The sequence below is a fragment of the Pteropus medius genome, unplaced genomic scaffold (genome assembly GCF_902729225.1).
Source record: "Pteropus medius unplaced genomic scaffold, Ma_sr-lr_union100, whole genome shotgun sequence".
NCBI classification, from domain to species: Eukaryota; Metazoa; Chordata; class Mammalia; order Chiroptera; family Pteropodidae; genus Pteropus; species Pteropus medius.
Genome location: NW_024356248.1, coordinates 1,652,466 through 1,676,134, shown reverse-complemented (window position 1 = coordinate 1,676,134; position 23,669 = coordinate 1,652,466). Strand labels below are relative to the sequence as shown.

The window sequence follows — 23,669 nt, the reverse complement described above, 5'->3', positions numbered from 1 at the left end:
AAGCCATGCATTTGTTTTATGTGGTGCTCTGTGCCTATGCTTTATTTTTAAATTTATTTTATTGTTGTGTGTATACTTATGTTTTATTCGACAATAAATGATTTTTTAAATATTTACTCCCGAGCTAGTCCAGCGCCACCACACAAAAGGCCACCCCCATCCTGCTTGGCCCTGAGCACATCCACTCAGAACCTTCCTAAGATAAGCCAAGGCCCAGACAGATTCATTCTAAGCCAAAGCGCGCATGTGTGTATGTGTGTGTGTGTGTGTGACCCCAATCATACGTGTCCCCCCTCACTTCTCAGATTATAACTCCTGGGGCAAGTGGAAGCCCCTTTCCTTTCAAGCCCATTTTCTTCAGGGGCCACTTTCAATCTTCAGAGCCTGAGGCTGAGAAAATCTACTCCTAAAGGAGTACAACCTAGTCTTAACTCTATAGAAGGTACTCGAACCCCTAACTGGCTTCCTGAATGGGACTTCCTTACATGACGTGGAGAGAACTTCCCTATACATTGTTGCATTGACTCTGTCACCTGATCTTCAGGTGAGCCTCACATTTTTACCACGGGAACATCGCCTTCCTATCTCCCTCCACTGACCCAGTGCAGGAAGGTCAGTTGTTTCCACCCTCATCGCACAAACAGGTGCAGGTGGGAGCTGGGGTGGGTGTCCTGTTGCCTCCTGCAGGGCGGGGATCCTGAATACCTCGTGGAGCATTTACAATCTCTTCTCTCCAATGGGGTGAGAAGAACCTTGTTGCAAAGAAACTGCAAAGCTCGCCAGAGAAGGCTGGGCAGGAAAGACAAAGTGCAAACACTCACAGTCAAAAAACGGAAGACAAACAGAGGTGTGGCCTTAGGGAAAAAAAAAAACACAGTTGCGTGTTTGCAATTTTCTAACACAGCCGCGGTTCCTGCCTACGGCCTCAGGGATCCCCTCTTCCTTGGGCGCCCGAAAGGCCGGAGCGCGGCCTTCCTAGTCCAGAACCAGTTTTCACTGACTAATCAACTCTGAGGTCCTTGCTTTTTCCTTGGGCCTGCTGTTTCTCTTGCTTTCTTGTGGACGGTTTTCCCCCGGGGATTTTCTCGTCCACCGTCCCTTCCTCCTTTGCCTGCGAAGGCCCCGTGAACACCACCAGGCTTGGGCGTACATCGACAGATGGGGCAGACGAGGAACCGAGAGCAAAGCCCACTAACTCCTGCCATCTTGGCAGTTTGTCTCCCAGCATGCAGTCATTTTGACAGCCCTAGAAATACCCATCAGAGAACAAGGCTTCAAAACCCTTTCCAAGCTGGGGGTGCGGGGTAGCGGGGGACTGTGGTAACAGGAACCCAAGGCTGGATTTGCAGGGCTGCAGATTACCGTGCACAAGGCCAAAATCATACTCAAGCTTGTGTCCACTCAGGGCTTTAACAGGCAGCGAAGTCCCCTGGGTCCTCCACGACGCCCGCGTCATTGCTTATAACGCCTGTCTGAGCGGTGAGTATTCTTCTATTCCCCACTGCTTGATCAGTGCCGACCTGCCGAGTGCCTGACCCCGGTCCTCCGCAAACTGCTGTGGGCCACACGAAGAGGTAGAATGGTAACCTCCTTCCCTTAGCTTTCAGGTGGTGGAATATGACGAACACGTGGGAGAGAACCACATCCTGGTTCATGTGGTTAATTTAGCATCAACGTGAACGCACGGTCAATGCATGCCGGTAGAGTTTGAAATCATCTGGGGAGTGTGTTAGTGTCCTAGCACTGCCAGACAAATGACCACAGACGAGGTGGCTTCAAACAACAGAAATGGATCCTCGCGGTCCTGGAGGCCATACATCTGAAATGGAGGTGTTGGTGGAGCCCTGCACCCTGCTAAGACTCTCCGGAGGAGGATCCTGCCTTCCTCCGTCCAGGTTCGGGCAGCTCCAGGCATTTCCTGGTTTGTGGCAGCATCCCCCCAACCTCTGCCTCTGTCTTATAAGGACACTTGTCATTGGACTTAGGGCCCACCTGGGTAATCCAGGATGATCTCATCTCAAGATCCTTAACTTAATTATATCTATAAAGACCGTTTTTACAAATAAGGTCACGATCTCAGTTTCTGGGACATGAACATGTCTTTTTGGGCACCGCCGTTCAACCCACTATCAGAGAGATCCCTGAGGTTTGGGAAAGGCACGTTAATCCTTCACTCATTCACTCGGTCGTACCTGTGCACCTACTATGTGCCGGGCACCATTCTAGGTGCTGAGGACACAGCAGTGCCGTTCCTGCTTTTTGTGGCATTTCGAGACGGACGATACATCACTAGACAAATAAACAAGAAAGTATTAGGGAATAAGAGGGGACTATAAGGAAAGTGCAGTAGAGACATGTGACGGAGTGACTGGGTGGCCGCTTTAGACTTAGAAGGGAAAGGCTTTTCTGCGGAGGTGATGTGAAGCTGGGGCCTGAGTGCCAGGAAGGAGCCAGTGTGCAGGGACCTGGCAGAGGAAACAGCGAAAGCAAAGGCCCTGAGGTGGGAATGAGCTCAGCAAGTTCAAGGAGCAGAAAGACGGCCCGAGTGGCTGGACCATGGAGAGCGAGAAAGAAAGTGGCAGGAGATGGGGCTGAAGAAGCAGACTGAGATGGGTCAAGGGGCCAAGCAGGAAGCTTAGCTTTCATCCCAAGAGCCAGAGGAATCCATCAGGTTTCCAAGGGAACACTATGCACTAACTTACGATCTGTCTGCTGAAGGGGAGCTGGCTGCAGAAGGGGAAGGGTCCATCAAGGAGATGAGGTAGGAGTTAGGAGCTCACTGCTGTGCTAATTAAAGGGGCAATGGCAGCCTGGATGGGGGCGTGGCCGTGGAGGTGGGGAGGACGTGCCGGAAGTCTTCCGGAGGTAGCGATGACAAGACTTGGTCATGTGGGGTGAGTAAAGGAGAGAATCGAGAATGCATCTTAGGTTTTAGAAGCAAGCAACTGAGTTTCTTTCTTTCTTTCTTTCTTTCTTTCTTTTTTAACTGTTGTGAAAACACCGATAACATAAAATTTACCTTTTAAACCATTTTTAAGTGTACGATTCCGGGGTAGGAAGTACCTCCACAATGCTGTGCAGCCATCACCACAATCCACTTCCAGAACTGTTTTAGGATGTGTTTCGGGCACTGGACCATCCGAGGATTCATCAGACTGGTGGAAAGCAGAGAGTGCAGAGGTCGTCCTGGCCATCAGAGCTACTGCGCGTGAACCCCATCCCTTTTGGGGGCCCCCTTCCCTCCGATTGTCTCCAGTCGCCTCCTGGGCACCGGGAACATGACATCGTGCTCTATTTTTCTTTTGATTTTGCCTCAGCAAAGCCTAGGAAAAGGCATGGTGGCCGATGAGGAACTCCCTGCCGACCTTCGTTAGGCCCGAGGCCCTGCTACTTTATCCTTCCTGACGCCTCTGGGCGCAGGTACAGGAGGGTTCTGAGTGGAGCAGGGGGGAACGATTCTTTTGACATTAACCCGAAGCTTTGCTCCCACTGGTCCACAGGGAAAAATCAGTTACGGAAAGGTCGGCCGAAGGACTGAAGGACAGACAGAGTGTGTGATGTCTCCAGCTGAAACCCTGGAGCAGGTGGCAGCAGACTGCAGAGCCCAGCAGAGAGGGAGGGGCGGGGAGCTGAGGGTGGGTGTGGCCTGGCTTGCAAAGAGACCTTGGCCTTTAATCATTAGAAGTCTTTAATGATTAAAAAAATACACACACACGCACACACACACACACGTATATATGTGTGTGTGTGTGTGTATACACATATACATATATATATGCACATATATATGTATATATGTATCAACAAAGGCTGCCTATGGAGAACTCACAGCTTTAGGATATAGAGTAAAAAGGCTGCCCCAACTCCCCACTCCCGAGCCCTGAGTTGGGCTCCATTGAATATGTGTGTGAATCAATCGCTAAGACTCTTGTCCAGGATTAACACAGGGCAGATCTCTAGTTTCTAAATGGTTGCATTTTTATAACCCTCTCCGAAGTAATTAGATAGACAAGTTAGCAAACTAGTTAAGAGACCGGCTCAGAAGAAAGTCAGCTAAGTACCTTTACCATCTAACTGGTCTAAGGAGCTCAAACGGTGTCAATTCCTGTGTTAGTTTTCTGTTGCTGCTGTAACAGATTACCATGCATTGGGTGGCTGAAAACAACATACATTGATGATCTTACAATTCTGTATGTTTGAAGTGTCCTTGGGCTGAATCTGGGTGTCGCCAGGGCTGCCTTCCTTTCTGGAGGATCCAGGGAAGAAACCTTTTCCTCGCTTTTCCCAGCTTTTGGGGGCTGCCCGTATTCCTTGGCCCGTGGCTCCTGCCAGTGCTGCTGGGGTGTCCTCTCGCTCTGACCTCCTCTTCCGTCTCCCTCTTCCAGATCGAAGGGCCCCCCACGATCACGCTGGGCCCAGGGTAATCTAGAACCACCTTCCTATTCTAAAGTCAGTTGATGAGCAGCCTCAGTTCCATCTGCTTTGCCATGTCAGGTAACATAGTCACAGGTTTCAGAGATTAGGACGTGGCCTTTTTGGGGTGGTGTCGGCAGGGAGACTAAACGGCCACAACTCCTCTCAAAAAAGCAGAAATCGGGAGGGTATTTCTAACTGCACCAAACTGGGAACTCCTAAGAGTCTTACCACAAGACCAGCCCTGAGCAAGTCTGCAAAATTACTTCCTGGGATTCAGGTATTATCTGTTGTACTGCTCTTTGTCACCTAAGTAGAAGAAAAAAAAAAAAAAAAAAGAATACAATAAAAAGAACTTCTGTCACATATTATTCTAGGGCGAACTGTTGGAAGTTTTACTAAAATCTCCCCACCGCCCAAAGCAAAAAAACTAACATGATGAATGCTTACTGGATTGTAGGTTTTCTATTTCCGCCCCCCATTCGTCATATCACTATGGAAACGGGTAGGTATCCCCATCTCTCTTCTACAGTCAAGGAAACTCAGTCAGCTCTTTAAGTAGAAGCAGAATTTATACCATGTTCGTAATGGTTACTAATGACAGAAATTCAGATTTAGTCCGCGTTGCAAATACATTCCCATTAGCAAGTACGGCTTTGCCAAAGCTTACGGCTCGTCCTCCACTGCACGCGAGAACACGCCTGAGGGTCCTCATTCATTTATTCAGCAACTATTTCTTGAACACCCTCCGTGTGCATATTCCCAGCAAAGTATGATACAAAAAAAGTAAAAAATAGCTCTTGCTTCGAAAAGCTAACGAAGGTGGCGGGTTGACCGCACATATTGTGTATTTCTCTCCTTTCCCACGGAAATTTAAAAACTTAAAACAACGATGACCACGGCAGAGGAAGGAGAGGACATCAGAGGACAATGAGCAGTCAGTCAACTAGTAGTATCCAGATGGGGAATGTGACTGGAGGAAGGGACCTGAGCGAGAGGGCACAGAAGCTGCAGCCTATAGCACTCCCGGGGGGGGCCCTGCGGCTCTGCAAAACCCTGGGGATGCAGGGCTGAGGGGCGCAGAGATAAAGGAGGGACTAAAGAAAAGTCCAGATGGGAACTGCGTGAAGCCCAGAACCCAGACAGACAGGTTCCTCCCCATCCCTACACATCCGGGCAAAATCGTGGAGCCTCCTTCTCTAAGGAAATGGAAAGGCCCATAGAAGGGGTCATCAGAACTGTAGGCTGCCCAGCCCCTCACCTTAAAGTGAAGGCCACTGGTCCACAGTCAATACAGCCCTTGCCAGTGGACAGAAGCGTAATCTCTTTATCAAATTTCCTAAAAAAAAAAAAAAGCATCAACTTTATTGAAGTATTATTTACACATAATAAAATGTACCCGCTCTTAAGTGGACACTTCAATGAGTTATGACAAACATTTATGTGTTTCCATAACAGAGTCAAGATATGGACCACCCCGGAAAATTCCCTCATGCACCCCTACTCCCACCCCTGGGCCAGGAAACCACTGATCTACCTTTAGTCACTATGAAACCGTTTTTCCTTTTCTAGAATTTCACGTCAGTGGAATCAGAGGTATTCTTTTGTGCCTGGCTTCCTTAGCTCAGTATAATATTTAGAGGCTCATCCATGTTGTTACATGTATCAGTACTTCGCTGCTTTTTATCGAAGCATAGTATTCCATTCTGTGGATTTACCACAATTCCTTCATCAGCTCTCCTGCTGATGAACATTTGGATTCTTGCTAGCTTGGGGCCATGATGAATAAAGCTGCTAAGAACCCGCGTGGAGACATATTTTTATTTCTTTTGGGTAAACACGCCTAGGCATGGAATTGCTGGGTTATGCCGTAAGTATGTTGACCTTTATAAAAAACTGCCAGATTGTTTTCTCAAGGGCTTGTGTCATTTTGCATTTCCACCAGTACTGTCTGAATGTTCCAGTGTTCCCACACGCCTGCCAACACTTGGTGAAAGTCGCTCTTTTACTTGTAGCCTGATAAAGACTCACTGGAACTCTAACCAAACATGATCAGTCCGGGAGGGTCCATGGAAGGAGCCAGGGCTTATGGAAGTTCTCATGCTCTACTAAATCGTAATCACGAGAATCCAACTAGAGAACCCAACAGGAGGAACTGTGTTTATAACAAAGCTCTGTGATTCTCGCTTCCCCTTCCCCTTTCCCCTTTCGTCCTTCTATAAATATCCCTCCATCTTGACATGCAGGCCAAAGTATGCAAGTGGCTTGCCGTGTCTGCATGCACTGGGGGCCAACACTTTCTTTTTCCCAGATAAATCATTTTTGGTGATGAAACACTTAGTCGATATTATTTTTCACCCGACCGGCCATTTTCGTGGATGTGAAGTGGTATCTCCTTGTGGTTTTAATTTGCATTTATTTGAATACACAGTGAGCCCACTCCCCACCCCCCCAAAGTATCTCTTAGAAAAGAGGGGGTTTCCTTTATATTGGTGTTCTTATAAAGTATCTCATGTCATGGGAGAGTTCTCTCAAATGTTTTATACAGTAACCCTTTGAGGAAGACACATTGGTTAATAACAAAAAAAAAACAGGGGGAGTGGCTAAAAGTCTGTTTAAGATGTAATTACACGTGTGGATCTCCTGCTTTATTCTAAGCAGATGGGCAATGGCCCCTTCTCCAACCCAGCTAAAGCCTGGAAATCTATTCTCTGCAGGTAGTAAAAGCAGAGATTGTGAACTGGGCCACGCCAGGAAGGTTTGAGGGCAAGGGTCCTGCTCTCTCAAGTAGGCAGACTAAGCAAAGGATTTGGACATGATTGCTGGGGCCCCCAGCCCTCTGCCCCGCTTGGCTCCCCACCTACTGGAGCTGGGCTCATGCCTCTAGAAGGAGAGAAGAGGCTCAGATCACCCCACATTCCCAGGCTGGACGAGCTCCATCCATGAACCCCCAGCTTCCACTCAGCTCTTTGGTGTTTTACTGCTACACGGGAACTGACAGCCAAGGATTCTAAGACATTTGAGGACGACCTCTTAGATGAAGGCAAAGGCAAGACAAACAAGAAACAGGGAAAAAGCAACTTGGAGGAAACGGTGACTAGACAAGAAATGCAGACAGAAGAGATAGGAGAGGGTCCCGCATCCGCGGAATAAAAGGGGACGGAGCGAAACAAAGCTTCTGGAGATGTGTTATCCTAAATATATTACATTACGTAATGTTAAACGTGCCACAATAAAATACAACGGTAGAACTAGAAACTCAGAGGCAGCGTTGGAAGATAGTAGAGAAGAAGACAAAGTTAGAAAATTTGTCAGAAACAAGAAGAAAACTAATCCATAAGCCAGGAAGCCCCAAATCGGAGTAACCAGGGAGAGCCTAGAAAATGGAGAGTAGAAATCACTGGATGAGTCACAAAAAAATGAACATATGTATACACATGTATACATGCGTTTACGTTAATGCATAACTGATTCTTTTACTGCTGAAAAAGTCCTTGTATAACTATGCCCATTCGATTTGTGTATTCTCCTTATAATAAAGTAATGGTAATTAGATAGTTCATCTTGTTCTTATTAACACATTTGAATGAATTTTTTTTTATATTCTTAACACGAATCCTTTGGTTATATGGTTCACACAATGCTTTCTTCAGTCTGCAGCTTATCTTTTTTGCTGTGTTTATGATGTCTTATGAAATATAGGATTTTTACATTTCAAAGCTAGATATATCCATCTTTTCTTCTACAGTTTATGCATTTTGAATCTTATGAAATCCTTCTGTATGCTTAGATCATAAGTATTCTTCTATATTTTAAAAAAAATTGTAAAGATTCGTTTTTTACATTTAGACGCTTAACTCCCGTTGGTTTTATTCGTATGTTTGGTACAAGGTAGATGTGTATGTGTCAGTATGCGTGAGTTCCTCTCTGGCAGGGTGCACATGAGAAGAGCCTTTGGCGCTTTTAAAAATACTGATTTCTGGGCGTCGTCCCAGAATTGATGAAATCTTCATCTCTGAGGGTGGAGCTGAGTCATCAGGATTAAAAAGTAAAAAACAAAAAACAAAACAAAACAAAACAAAACAAAACAGCTCTTCCAAGAGGTTCTTACACGTGGCCGAGGTTGAGAAACTCTACTAAGGTCAGACCAGAGTAGAACGGCTGGGGTGTGCGTTACATTGTTATCTGTAATGGATAGTGCTAGCGCTCTGTAAATGACTGTAATTATTTATGTTCCTTCCAGTAATAGAGTTCGCGGCTTCACATCTTTGAAAACACACAGGCATTATTGCCGCCATTAAGTGATACGAGAGCGCTCAGAGAGTGTAGGTATTAGAGGATCTGCCTAAAAATCAGGCAGGAGAGTGCTGCTGTGCCCCTCACTGTCTCTGACCTCCTGTCTCTCTGTTTACACAGGTGACTTCTGTCTAAGGTGCTTCACTCATTAGCATCACCGGACAAGGACACTGGCAACATTTGTGGTTCTCTATACCCTGCCCGTCTGGCTCCTATTTGAACTATAAATTCAACTTCAGCTTGAAGACAGAGATTCATCGTACAACTGACTTCTCTTAAACTTCTAGAGTCAGCCACTCCCATAAACTCAGGTTTTCAAAGTACACAGAAACATCAAATTAAGGGGGGGCTGACCAGTGAGTTAATCCTTAAATGCCAATCGACAACCGGAAATTTGTCAGGTTTACAAAAACGTATGTATTCCTAACTCTTTGCCAGGGGTGGGCAGGTAAGATGTTTTAAGAGTTTTAGAAGTACAAAGCTGTATTTCTGCTCTTTGGAGATACTGAGACTCTAATGGAAATGAGACGAGGCCTATGCGACTCCGTTTTACATTATCAGTAGAGATTTTTAAGTGGCATAATTTTAAAGAAGTGATTCATTTGAGTTAGATGTTTGAACTAATTGACCTTGGACTTTCTCTCCTACTTTATATCTCTAGAGATTTATGAGATAAGGAAAGCTTTTGGCTGAAAACAAAAAGAAAACCTTCTCCCTGGTCATGGTAGGCAGCCTCAGAGATGACCCCAATGATCCTCGGCCCCCTGTACTCACATCGTTGTGCCCCTCTGCGCTGAACAGGGCCGCCCTGGGGATCCAGTTGGATATTGTGGACGCGATGGGGTGTGACTTCTGAGCTACGTCGTAAACAGCATTAAAGTTTCTGCCTTGTTCTCTCTTGAGCTGCTTGCTCTGTGGGAGCCCAGCGGCCATGTATAAGGACACATAGCTCTACATGGAGATCCTTGGGATGGGTAGTGAGACTTCCTGCCAACAGCACAGCACTCACTTGCCAACTGTGTGAGTGAGTCAACTTGGGAGCAGACCCTCCAGCTCTCTTCAAAATTTAGGTAAACTGTGCCCAAGGCTGACATCTTGACCACAGCCTCATGAGAGGCTTGAGGACAGACCTACCCGGCCTAGTCACTCTCAAATTCCTGATCCACAGAAACTACGGAGATTATAAGCATTTGCTGTTCTTTTTTTTTTTTTTTTTAATCACTAAGCTTTGGTATAATGTGTTACACAGCAACAGAGAACTAATACAATGGTGTTCTTCCAGATGCATCACCAACCCAATAATAAGAAAATAATTCTAATTACTTAAAAGCCTTTAAATATTGTTATTACTCCTACAAACCTTGAAAGAGGTGGGTGATAAATGGAGTTCTTAGAGGAGATGAATTATTTCTTTCAGAATTATGGGAATTAGACTGCAGAGATAAAAAGTTATCTCCTATTTCAACCGCTTTTTTGTCCAATATTTGTACTATCAGGTTATTACTATTTCAAAAACAGTCTGGAAATTCACTTATGGCCTTCCAGTGTTAGGTTTTTAGGTAGGTGGCATGTGTGCAGTTTAGAAAAGAGTTTTGCAACTTTTTAAAACACTGAAAATACACTAGCTAGCACTGCATGTGTTCCGACTGCTACCAATCTGTTATTCCCACCTTAATAAGTGGCCAAGACTTATTCCTAGAGAAAGGATCAACTGTGGGCATTTGCGTTTGACAGACCTCCTCAGCTCCAGACACAGAAAGGGAAGGGAGCGGTTAAAGTAATAACAGAGAAAACAAAAGGAAACAACAACTTCTAGAAGCTACCCGCTTTCCTTGGCTCATGGCCCCTTCTTCACTTTCGAAGCCAGCAGCGTACGTAGCATTTTCAAATCTCTCTGACTTCAGCTGTTTCCATTGTACATGGACTGTTACTCGCCTGTCCCCCTCTTTCCCTTATGGGAATCCTGTGATCACATCCGCCCACCCAGAGAATCCAAGATAAGCTCCCCATCCCAAGAATCTGAAGTCAGCCCCATCTGCAAACACCCCTTCGCCATGCAAGGTGACATATTCCCAGGTTCCTGGAGTTAGGCCACGGGCATCTTTGGGGCCCCACAGGCGAGAAGCAGAATGGAAATGTACTGTGGTACGTGGGCTGCAGAGCTCCAGGCCCAGAGGTTCGTTCCTGGGTGGTCCTGGGAACTAAGAGTCTCAAATTAGATGAGAGATGAAGCTTGGTGTCTGCTTAAAGTTGTGGGCTGTGCGAGGGGCTGAACTAAATGGCTGCTGGATGCTGCTGGGGCTAAAGTGTACGACACGCTGCAAGTCCAGACAAGTGGGAGGACCAGGGCTCATCATGCAGCCCGGGGGGCGAGCTAGGTCACCTGCTGGTTTAGTGCTTGGATCTGTGTCATCCTTAATCTCTCGATGGGGCAGCGGGGCTCACATTCATAAGAGCTAGTTCTGGACTGGAGCCTTTAAGATTGGGCAAATGCAAAATCGTAAGACCGGGAGGGGTGAGCACAGAAGAGAGGTGAGGAGAAGCAAATATACAAGCAAACTCTGAATTTAGTCATTTATAAACCAATATGATAAAACCCTAAAAAACGTAATACTAAGGCAGTCAATAAAATCAGTAATTAGAATATAACCTTATTTTGGATGAAATTAATAAAATAAGCTAACAGAGACTTTAAAGTAAAGATGTTTAGTTTGCCCAAAGCGGTGACCGAAGTGGCTCCAGGAGGTTCCAGAATGGTGAGGTCCTGCTCGCACTTGAGAGGAGGGTATAAACAGTGAAGCTTGAACTTGGTTTAAGAAAACAGGTGTGTCCCTACTTTGGAGACCATTCATGACACAGAGCTCACAACTGGATTTTAAGACCCAAGAGATTGAAAAGGTGATTCCTTTTCCAAGTGCATAAAAACATCCCGAGAGGCCACAGCACCCACGGAGAAAACCTACATGTGTCAGGTCCAAGTAGGACAACAATTCTGAGTCTGGAACATGGATACCATTTCATCTGGACAAGATTTTGTCTTTCAAAGTTGGAGGGATGTTAAATGTCCTACCCTTTGCTACAGTCTCACTATATAGTTTATCCACAGCTTACTCATTTTTTCTGTAATAAAGAGTTTCTCAGATCAAAATTTCTATTCTAACCTCATTCAGACCATTCCAAAGACATTTAAAATGCTCGAATCCACCACAGCCCCAAGCAAGGTTCCTATGAATTCTCAATTAAGTGAGCTTATAGTTTGTAGAGAGGCAGAGAAACTGCCTCGTTTGGAGACATAAGATTTTTAAACAAGCAATCCCCATTTTAGTCAGCAAGGATTTTTCATTGGCATCTACTATGTACAAATGTTAGGCCATACTGCACAAGATTTAGGAGTCGGGTGCTTTTTTCAAGGCCTTGGGGTTAAATTACAAGTTTGAGGCAACATGTTGTAGTGGCCCTTAAAATCAAAAGGACCTGAGTTCAAATGCCTGCTACTGAAGAGTAATTTTCTATTCAAATAGCTAACCTTGTAATCAGCTCTTTGTTCTGCTTCTGTAGACATGTTTGCCGCATAGGCCAAAGGGCAGGGTGACCTCGAGATCAACTGAAGACTCACCCTCCTCTTTGCTTGTTCTGTCTAGATAACAGATGTATTGCCTTTGTTTGATAACAGCCCTATAAAAGTAAGGTTACTCCCGAGCTCGGAGCCCAGATCTTTGGAGCATTAGCTCTTCTGGGGCCACCAGCATAATAAACTTGAGTTCTCCAACTCTCCGAGTGGTGCTTGGTTTCTCGCCGGTCTGATTTTTCTGCAACATTTCTCCCCAGGCACCTGCTGTGGGTCCAGAGCAAGTTGGCTTGTCTCTTTGAGATTCAGTGCCAGCATCTGTAAAATGGGGACACTAGTAAGTACCACATAGAGTGTGGCAAGGATTAAATCAGTAATGCCCCCCAAAATCCTGAGCTCCATGCCTGGCACAGGCAGTACTCAAGAGATGTCAGTTAGTAATATGAAACAAAGATAAACGATCTGAAAAAGAATTTAGGGTGCCGGCACACCGAAAAGGTGCACAGAAATGGGACGATAGCAAAATGGCAAGGTCAGAAACCTGACGGTGAAACCGGTCAGACAGCCTTCCGGCTGGAAGTGGGACATTTCAACAGGAGTAAAAAGGACCTAAGATCATGCTTCAGAATGCGTGAATGTGTGAATCTTTCATTTCAATTAATAACCTCATACGCAACTGCTTTCTTGACTTCGCTGACCATAGTGGGGAATCAGAAAAAAAAAAAAAAACAGTTCAGTCCACACGGAACGAGTGCTGAACCAAATGAAAACCACCCTAGGGAGGAAAAGCGGGGAGAGAAGTCTTCCGTTTTAAAATAACACTCCATCTATTTATAATTAATTTATAATTATACTTCAAATAGCATGTTCGATCATGACGGTGAAGGCGTTTGGCACTCTCACCCCCATTTCCCGCGCAAGGCTCCTCCTTGGAATATTTACTGCTAATCGATGGTAAACCTCATTCTAGTTGGTTCTGCTTAAAACACGGACCCCCAATTAAAATTGAAGGGCCGAACAAAAGAATAGAGAAAAATGTTCCGCTTTCCTGGGAATCCAAGAAATGTATATTCAACATGAATCACTATCTGTATCTATTCCATTAATAAAGACCGGGAAGCCTAACAATGGCTCACATAGGCATCGTCATGGCAGATAGGCACTTCCCTAGATTTCCAGTGGGTAATGACGACCCAAACCAAAAACTTATTGTTCTCAAACTCGACAAGGGAATATTTAACTAAAACGTGCCACCCGCAAGAAGGAAGTTCATAGCCAATGAAAGCGAGACTCATGAAGCGGTGACATGGTAAAAGGCACATGCACAAAAGTGACCAAAGAATACAGCTTGTTAGGGCACCGTTGTTTCTAAAAAAACGTACACAGGTCTACGGCCATGCCACCCAGAACAAGCCCAATCCTGTCTGATCTCGGAAGCTAAGCAGGGTCAAGCCTGGTTAGTACTTGGATGGGAGACCACTTAGGAAGACCAGGTGCTATAGGCGTAAAAAATAAAAAAAAATAAGGGATTGTAAGCTGACAAGGTCCTTGCAAATCTGTGAGGTCAACCGAGGGTTGCCTCGCCTGAAAAAATAAAAATAAATAAATAAAATAAATAAATAAAAATAAATTGTAAAACATACACAGAAAGATTACCACAAAGAAACGTAGCTGTGCTGTAACCAGGCGGAGATTATGGTGATCACTCTCTATTTTTCCCAAAATTTCTATAATGAGGATATATTATTTTAATGTATCATTTAACTTTCTAAAATTATTTTAATAATGTAAAAATCTAGTGGTCAAACATCGCAACTCTTAAGGTGACGAGAATGTCCATAACATTCTCCCAAAGGATTCCAGAACATCTCAAAGAGCCTCGCCGCCTACCCCAGTAAAAAAAGGCTATCCTTATCTTTGGGGTAAATTATGCTAACCCACCAGAGCTTAATTTAATAGCAGAGACTTTATATTCCTAAATAATTTTTCTTCTTATTTCAACTTCTCTCCCTTTTCCAGCCCACCTAGAATGTTTTTTTGTTTTTTGGGGTTTTTTTTTTTCCAGCTTTTCCGAGGAAATGAGGTCTTTGGGAATAACTTCAAGTTCAGGAGAGATGTTGTGGCGAGAACCTCTTTACATTCCATGGGGCCGTGGTTTCCTGTTTTCCTGTAGGGAGAAATCCCCAAGGTCCTTTTTCTCTGGGGCTCCCGCTGCCTGGGGAGTGCTGAATGACCCCGTCATCTAGAAAGAGTCCTAGATTGATTTATTTTCCCCCGACTATGAGAAGAGAGGCAGAGTATTGTAAGAGATAGCAAAATGCAGCGTTATTGATCAAACAGAACACAGGCGCAGTCTTACGACCAACCGGAATCTTAGGAATTAGATCCTGGCTTGTATCCACCTACCTAGCCAATCCCTCAAAGGGATAAAATTGTTGTTATTTTTTTAAATACATCTTGTCTGAGACAATATAATGTAAGATACAAACCAAGTGAAGTGTACAAATTGCTGTGAGGAACATGTGTTTGTCAAAAACAGAACGTTGTTTAAAAAGAAGTTCCAGCATTACCCGAGTGGATATTATTAAGAATTATACTGCTGTGTACTGGGAGTGGGCAGTTTGTCAAAAAGCCACTGAGTAAATAAAAGCAGGATGCCGGTTTCTCAACTTCTCTCTGGGGTTATTTTCCTCTCCCTCCTCTCCCTTCTCTGAATTTGCCGAATGTGCACGCTGTGAAGGCCCCGCACAGCAATAGTCTCCACCGTCTGTCTAGGACTTAACCTACATCTTGTTGGCCCGGCATCTTTGCATTCACAGGAGCAAACTCTTCCTTTTCTCCCCCCTGTTCTACTTTGAGGGCACGTTAGGCCTCAAGAGTGTTTTATCATCTAGAAACAGAAGTTACAGGTGCTCTCCCAGGAAGTTCAGCTTGAGAAGACACACTTTCCAGCCCTCACTGTTTTCTTAGCCAGCTTGGCAAGGTCTTCAGCCTCCATCATCTCTTGAAGGGAGGCATTCAGAGGCAGGAGAGCTCTTTCAGAGGAGAAATTTGTAACACTGGCTAGTTCCTTAAAGCAGGGGTTCCCGAGGCCAATCTGTAGGCTGTGTTTGGTGGGTGACAAGGATTTTACTGATTTGTGCAAAATGAGAAAAATAAGAACAATGAGAGACTTTTCCATAAAAGAATTTATTTCTCTCGCTGTGATGTATTCTGATATTGTGCACTCTCTATTTTTTGAGTTAAAATGTCTTTTCTTTTATAATAGTAGGATCATAAAAAGTGATAGTCTTACAATTAAAAACATGCATATTTACTCAGTAAAATCAACCCAATGCAGATGCCCAAATAGTTTTGTTAATTTTACTGCCCTGTGAAATCCAAAGGTCCAGGGAACCACCATTTTAACAGATTTAATCAGAGATTTAACATGAGATGATAGATTTAATGACGTAGGGGTTCGGAATGAGTCACCCCAAGATGTGCCACTTTGGCATGTGAATTACTTTCGGCAAAAGGCAACCAAGACCCTGCAGGCTCACGAGAAACGTTCACCTTTTCCTTAAGAAATTCAAATTAGGGGCTTTGCCCACAACGAGAGTTATCACTAGAAATAACTTCTTATGACCTATCCGTAGAGCAGGGCGAATCACTGATTACTGAACATCTGCTCTTCTTATTGTCCTTCAACGACCATCCTCCCCTCCGAAGCCACAGGCACCTTCCCTCATCCTGAGCTCAGATGTCACATATAGTTCACCTCCTTTTTTTCTTTGAACCTCTCGTGTGTGGGGTCTCTGACACACTCATGTATGTGGGGTTCCCGTACATGTGTATGTAATTAAATTTGTTTGCACATATGTCATTTTCTCTTGCTAATCTATCTCTTGTCTATTTGATTATTAGAACAGTCGAAAGAAGCTTGAGGCTAGAGTCACGTTGCTTCCTCCCCCACAATTAGATTTAATTTCATCTCATTCCGATGAGGAAGGTTTTGAATAATCCATCTCTGCACAGTCAAAAAGTCACCCTACTTGGAAGCAACCAAGACGGCCTTCGGTAGGTAAATGGACAAGTAAACTGCGGTCCATCTAAACTGTGAAATATAATTCACACTAAAAAAAAATGAGTTATCAAGCTATGAAGAGACGTGAAGGGAACTTAAAGGCACATTACTAAATGAAAGAAGCCAATCTGAAAAGGATACTTCCAGTATGATTCCAACTACATGAAAAGGGCAAGCTTTAGAGACAGTGAAAAGATCAGGGGTTGCCAGAAGTTGAGGGGAGGGAGGGTTCTTAAAGCAGTAAAACTACTACTCTGTATGATGTTATAATGGCAATTACGTATTATTATAAATTCACGTTGATCCACGGAATGTACAACACCAAGAGTGAACCCTGATGTAAGCCTTAGACTCTGAGTGATAATGGGGTTTCAGTGTAGGTTCATCGATTGTAACAGACTTACCACTCTGGCGGGGGACGTTGATAACAGGGAAGGCTATGCCCATGCAAGGGCAGGGGGCATATGAGAAGTCACTGCACTTGCCACTTAATTTTGTTGTATACCTAAAAATGCTCTAAACAAATAAAATTTTTTTTTTTTAAAGTCAAACTACCGAGCAAAATTTAGTGCTTACTTAGAACCACCATGGGGGAGCAGAGATCTGACCAGATAACTGCGACCAGAACGTCAGACTGTTAGGCCTAATGGAACTTCAGAGATCACCTCTCATTATGCAGCTGAGAAACTGACCTTGATGGTTTCTGGTCCTGGCTCTGCCGCTCACTTGCTGTGTGACCTTGAGTTAGCCACTCACTGCCACCCTGGTCTTTCCTCAGCTAAGGAGAGTGCTTCTAGGTCTGAAATTCTGTGACTTAACAAGTCAATGATCTCCAAGTTCAACACAGTAGGAAAACATGATGGTTCCTCAGGGATAAGGGGGGTCATGTCTGGGGAAATTCAAATTGATGCAGATAGCAAAAAGAAACAAAACAAAGCACTAATTTTTTCTTGTGGCTCTAAATGGCCATGACTTATTCTAAAGTAGCTTGGTATTTGAAGGAAAATTGAGAAGGGATTCCTTATCCCCACCCTCGCCTTTTTTTAACTGACATTCCTTCAAAAGGCAGCGATCCAAAAGCAGATTGTTACTGCCCCCTAGTGGACACACCTTCGCCCCATATTCAAGGATTATAACTTGAGTTCCCAGGTGCTGCAAGAATCCATCTTTAGAACTGGAAGGACCTTAAGAAGCCACTGGTGTTACTTCCTTCACTTTGCAGATGGGGATGTTGACGTTCGAAGTCACACACTGGGGTTCAGGGCTATTTGTCCCAAATCCAGGTCTATCTTGCTACCTTGCCCTGCAGCTTCATCAGGCCGCATGGACTCCACCTGTTTCTGTAGATTTCCTGTGTGCTGGGGACTACCATTACCTGTGGCAGGGAAAGAAGGATACCACCCTGTGCCAGTTTGCCTCTCGCTGGAAATTTGGCCGCAGGAGGACACCTCGGACACAGCCATGTGAGCCAACAAGGCAAGCGCACTGGGAGAATGCCATGGGCCATGGAAGGAAGAGGTTTAGTATGCCAAGGTTGCCACAAACCACCAGAAGCTAGGAGAGCGGCATAGATGCCCTCTCACGGCCCTCAGAAGGGACCAACTCTGCTGACACCCTGACCTCAGACTTCTGGCGCCCAGAACCCTGAGATAATACATTTCTGTCACTTAAGCCACTCAGTTTGGGTACTTTGTGACTACAGCTCTAGCAAACTAATACAGATTTTGCAGAGTTTCCCCTGTCAAACACCTTCTAGTTGTCAAATACATTTTGATTTTGCAGAACCAAATTAAGTTGCCTCTTCTCCAAGGCAGCCGACAACTGTGACATTTCAGAATGTGAAAAGACCACGTGAACTTAGAATCTGAGAATCGCGAGATGGAAGGAATGCAGTCCAACTACTCGTTCTGCGTAGGAATTGTTTATTCAATGTCTCCTTCAGTCACGGGCAGAAAAGAGTGCTATACCCACCCATGAGGTGCAAGGAAGGTTGGCTAACACAGAGCCACACAAGGTATTCTGTCCTAGAGAGGTAGACTTAGAATGCAGAAAAGGGTTCATGTGCTCACCTACCTTCAAGACTTAGAGCTACAGAAGGGTGCTCCCTACAAACCTTGACATGAGGAAAATGAGGTCGCCGTCTGTGAGCTCAACTCCAAGATCACTTATAAGGGATCAGAGCAGAGATGTGCAAAGTCACCAAGCAAAGCAAAAGGAAAAGACAGAAGGGCTGTAGAGAGAATGAGTTTGAGTCACCACACTCCAAGTATTTCCTGTTCCAACAGAAGGGTCCTTTCCTAGGTGGAGACAGATGAAGGAAGCATGGCAGACTTCGTGTATTTCTGATCCCACTGGCAAGACTCTTCCTGTTATAACCTGGATGCATCAGGCTATCGCAGCTTGATGCCATCCATTCATTCATTCATCTAACTCCCCGTGTTGATTCCATTAGCAGGACGACCTTTATATTAAACAGGGCTTCTGTGGTGCCTTAGAGATGGAACGCACTTGATTACTGGCTAATTCTGGCTGCTCAAGACGGTGATTCCTCAAGCTAAAAACTCAATAAAAGAACTGCTGATTATGATTCCACTCGGTGCCTTGCTTATGAAGGAAACGGCACGGATCATACTCACAAAAGGATTTTAGCTCGATGGGTCTTATACTTCGCTGCAAGTTGATAAACGGACACTTTTAATAGCCTTTCTTCTCTGCATTTTTCAGTTGATTTAAATGGGTCAGCCGTCATTATCACAGGGCAACAACGAAAAAGAAAGTCTTTGAGACTTTAACACATAGGCCCCCCCACCCAAATAAAACACAGCATGGAGGACTTCTGCTACCAGCTGTGTAGAAGGAACTACTACAAAATTAGTCCTCCTGTTGTAAACAACAGTAAAACTGGACCAAAAAAAAGAATGAGGTACCTCTTTTTAGACACTGGACCACAGGAAGAACCGGACTATCATCCCTGAGACACCTGAGCCCCATGATCGTTAGTCCCCATCTTCCTGTGGTGCAGTGAGCTGCAGGCAGAGATCGGCCCTCGGGGCAGGCGAAGTGACTGGAATCTTCAGAGCAGGAGCAGAAATCTGGGCGGGGGAGGAGTCCTCTATGAAGTGGGGGAGATGTGGAGCATGGGGACTTGCATTCACTGCTTGTGGAAGTGTAAAATGGTGCAACCACTTTGGAAAAGTGTCCAACAATATCTTAGAAAGTTAAACATCCATGGCTATATCCCTGAGTGATTCCACTCCTTAGATATTCACCCAAGAGAAATGAAAACATATATCCACACAAAAACTTGTCTACGAATGTTCATAGCAGCTTTACTCATAATAGCCCCAAACTGAAAACAATCCAAATGGTGAATAAACAAATTGTCGTATATTTATACAACTTCATACTATTCACCAATAAAAAGGGAACAGACCACAGAGATCCAAAATATGATGAATCACAAAGAATCCTAAGTAGGATCGATCAAAAAAGACTACATCAAGGTACATTATAATCACTGTCAAAAGTCAAGGACATACACCATATATAAGAACAGATTCAAAGTGGATTAAAGACTTAAATGTAAGACCTGAAACCATAAAACCTCTAGAAGAAAACATAGGCAGTAAACTCTCTGATATTACTAACAGGAATTCCTTTTCAGATATATCTCCTCAGGCAAGAAAAACAAACAAACAAAAATAAACAAATGGGACTACATCAAACGAAAAAGTTTTTGTACAGCAAAGGACACTACCAACAACACAAAAAGACAACCAACTGTTTGGGAGAAGATATTCGCAAATGATATATCTGAGAAGGGGTTAATATATAAATATATAAAGAACTCATACAACTCAACAACAACAACAAAAAACAAACAATCCAATTAAAAAATGGGAAGACTTGAACAGATACTTCTCCAAAGAGGAAATACAGATGGCTAATAGACATATGAAAAGATGCTCAAGGTCACTAATCATCGGAGAAATGCAAATTAAAACCACAATGAGATGTCACCTCAGAATAGCTATCACTGATAAATCAAAAAACAAGTGTTGGCGAAGATGCGGGGTGGCGGGGAAAAGGGAACCCTCATACATTGTTAGTGGGGCTGCAAAGTGATACAGCCGCTATGGAAAACAGTATGGAGGTTTCTCAAAAAATTAAAAATGGATATATCTTTTGACCCAGCAATTGCACTTCTGAGTATTCAAAGAAAACCAAAACAATAATTCGCAAAGATCTATGCACTCCAATATTCATGGCAGCACGATTTACAATAGCCAAGATCTGGAAGCAACCTAAATGTCCATCAACAGATGATTGGATGAAGAAATTATGTTTCATATATACAATGTAATATTACTCAGCCATTAAAAAAATGAAATCCTATCATTTGCAACGACATAGATGGACATAGAGGTTATTATGCTGAGTGAAATAAGTCAGAGAAAGATAAATACTATATAATTTCACTTATATGTGGAATCTAAGGAACAAAAAGAACAAACTAATCAAAAACAGACTCGCAAATATAGTGGACAATTTAGTGATAGATGGAGAGGAGGGGAGTTGGGAGGCTGGGAGAATGGGGTGAAGGGTTAAAGAGAACAAATTAGTAGTTGATAGATGGTCCCAGGGAGGGGGAGCACAGCAGAGGGACTGCAGTCAGCATGAATATGATGGCCAGGTGGAGGGCCAGGGGAGGGAGGGAGCAAATGGGGAGATGGTTTTATGAACTATATAGATGTCTAACCAATGTACTGTATACTTGAAATTAATTTAAATAAATAATACCTTTTTAAAAGTCAAGGACAAAATGAGAATTTTGAAAGCAGCAACAGAAAAGTGACTTATCACATACAAAGGAACACCCATAAAACTATCAGAGGATTTCTCAGCAGAAACCTTGCAGGCCAGGGAAAAATGGTATGATATATTCAAAGTACTGAAAGAAAACCTAAGGCCATATGAGAAAATCCACAGCTAATATCATAATCAATGGGGAAAAACTGAAAGCTTTTCTTCCAAGAATCAGTACAAGGCAAGAATGCCTGCTTGTGCCACGTCTTTTCAACATGGTACTGGAAGTCCTATCCAGAGCAATTAGACAAATAAAAACAAACACAAACAAATTTAAAAAATAAATAAAAGGCATCCAAATCAGAAAGGAAGAATTAATTTTATCTCCATAGATGACATGACAATATATATTTAGGAAACTCTAGAGAAAAAAAACAAAATTACAACTAGTAAATTCAGTAAAGTTGAAGGATTCAAAATCAATACACAAAATCAGTCATATTTCTATACACAAACAATGAACTATCTGAAAGGAAATTAAGAAAACAATGTCATTCACAATAGTAACATAAATAATAAAATACTTAGGAATAAACTTAACCAACTAGATGAAAGGCTTGTACACTGAATATTATAAAACATTGATGATGAAAATTAAAGATGATACAAATAAATGGAAAGACTTCCTGTGCTCATGGGTTGGAAAACTTAATACTGTTAAAACATCTATATTACATAAAGCAATCTACAGAGCCAATGCAATACCTACCAAAAACCCAATGGCATTCTCTACAGAAATAGAAAAAAATCCTAAAATTCATCTAGAACCTCAAAAGACCTCAAACGGTCAAAGCAATCTTGAACAAGAACAACAAAGCTGGAGGCATCACACTTCCTGAAATCAAAACAGATTTCAAAAATCTATTTTAAAAAATGGTATTAGGGACGTGGTTCCATAATGTAGCAGTTAACACCTCTGCTTTACACGCAGAAGATCCTGGGTTCACACTCCAGTGGAGCCAGGGTCTATGGTCTATGGCTATGTCACCCTGAACAAGCCCGATGTCTGATCTCAGAACCTAAACAGGGTCAGGTCTGGTTAGTACTTGGATGGGAGACCACCTAGGAAGACCAGGTGCTGTAGGCATAAATAATACATTTTTAAAAAATGGTATTGGCATAAAAACAGACACACAGACCAATGGAACAGAGTAGAGAGCCCAGCAATAAACCCATGCATATACAGTCAACTAATCTTTGATCAGGGCACCAAAAATACAGTGGAGAAAGGACAGTCTTTTCAATAAGCAGTGTTGGGAAAACCGGATATCCGCATGCAAAAGGATGAAATAGGACCTCTAATACCACTCAAAAAAATGAACTCAAAATGAATTAAAGACTTCCATATAAGACCTGAAACTAAAACTCTTAAAACATAGAAGAAAAGCTCCATGACATAGGTCTCAGCAATGATGTCTTGGATGTGACGCCAAAAGCACAGGTAACAAAATTAAAAACAGAAGAATGGGAATACTTTCAACTCTAAAATTTCTGCACAGCAAGGAATGAGTGAAAAAACCAACCTACAGAATAGGAGAAAATACTTACACTACATATCTGCTAAGGGGTGAATATTCAAAATATATTTTAAAAACCTTCTACAACTTAGTAACGACAAAAAAAAAACAAAACACATAGTCTGAGTAAAAAATGGGCAAAGGACTTCTTCTTTATCCATCTATTAACATTTAGGTTGCTTCCATCTCTTGCCTATTATGAATAATGCTGCAAAGAGCATGGTTGTGCAAATTAACTGCTATATTGCCATTCTGGGCCAATAATTCTTTGCAGTGAGGGCTGTCCCTGTGCACTGTAAGGTGTTCAGGCAGCATGGCAGGCCTCTACCCACTAGATGTCAGTAGCACCACACCCCCTTCCCAACAAAACGTATTCATACATTATTGCCAAGTATTGGGTGGGGCGCAAAATCGCCCCAGCTGAGAACTACTGTTCCAAAGAAACACTGAGCTCCAGCATAAGTGGTATCCTGGTTGCTGCCACCAAGACTTGAGGGATCGAGGGCTCTTCGTAAATACAAACTCCGTGGCAATTTACAAAACATTTTTTTTTTCCTCAAAAGTGGCAGAGGTCGGAAGGCTGTCATCCTGCACGAAGGGCAAAGCTAGATGAAGAAACGGCAAAAAACTAGACTCCCTAGACTAGCAAGACCACTGCGGCTACGAGTCCGCCCCAAGGTGATCAGCGGCACGCCTCCCACGCTCCCATGGGGCGCAGTGCACGCTGGGGCTTGTAGTTCCGGCGTGCGAGGACCTGCGCACGCACCGCGCCCCTCCCGGCTTCCTCGCCGGCGACTTCCTCTAAGAACCACTGACCGCCGTTCCCGGAAGCTGAGCAGGTTAAAGTTTCAACGCTTCCTTTCCCCGCCTCTCAGTCGCCAATCCAAGTAGCCAATAGGTGGCCTGACTGGAGCTTTCTTTTATCTGATTGGCTTAGAGTTTT

General features: G+C 43.7%; 2 long non-coding RNA genes and 1 pseudogene across 2 annotated transcripts in view; 1 reads left to right on the top strand and 2 right to left on the bottom strand.

Moving 5' to 3' along the window:
- Positions 1 to 3,038: 3,038 nt before the first annotated feature.
- LOC120600803 (uncharacterized) lies at positions 3,039 to 5,236 on the bottom strand. The gene is made up of 3 exons (XR_005652286.1): positions 4,864 to 5,236; positions 4,185 to 4,722; positions 3,039 to 3,155 (listed from the first exon to the last, which is right to left on the bottom strand). It is a non-coding gene; the product is annotated as an uncharacterized LOC120600803 (long non-coding RNA).
- A 6,792-nt stretch (positions 5,237 to 12,028) lies between these two features.
- Positions 12,029 to 23,669, bottom strand: part of LOC120600726 (uncharacterized) — a 12,722-nt gene continuing 1,081 nt past the window's right edge. The window contains exon 2 of the long non-coding RNA XR_005652279.1: positions 12,029 to 12,595. This is a non-coding gene — a long non-coding RNA (uncharacterized LOC120600726). The remainder of the gene's footprint in view (positions 12,596 to 23,669) is intronic.
- LOC120600931 (uncharacterized) lies at positions 13,664 to 13,782 on the top strand (annotated as a pseudogene).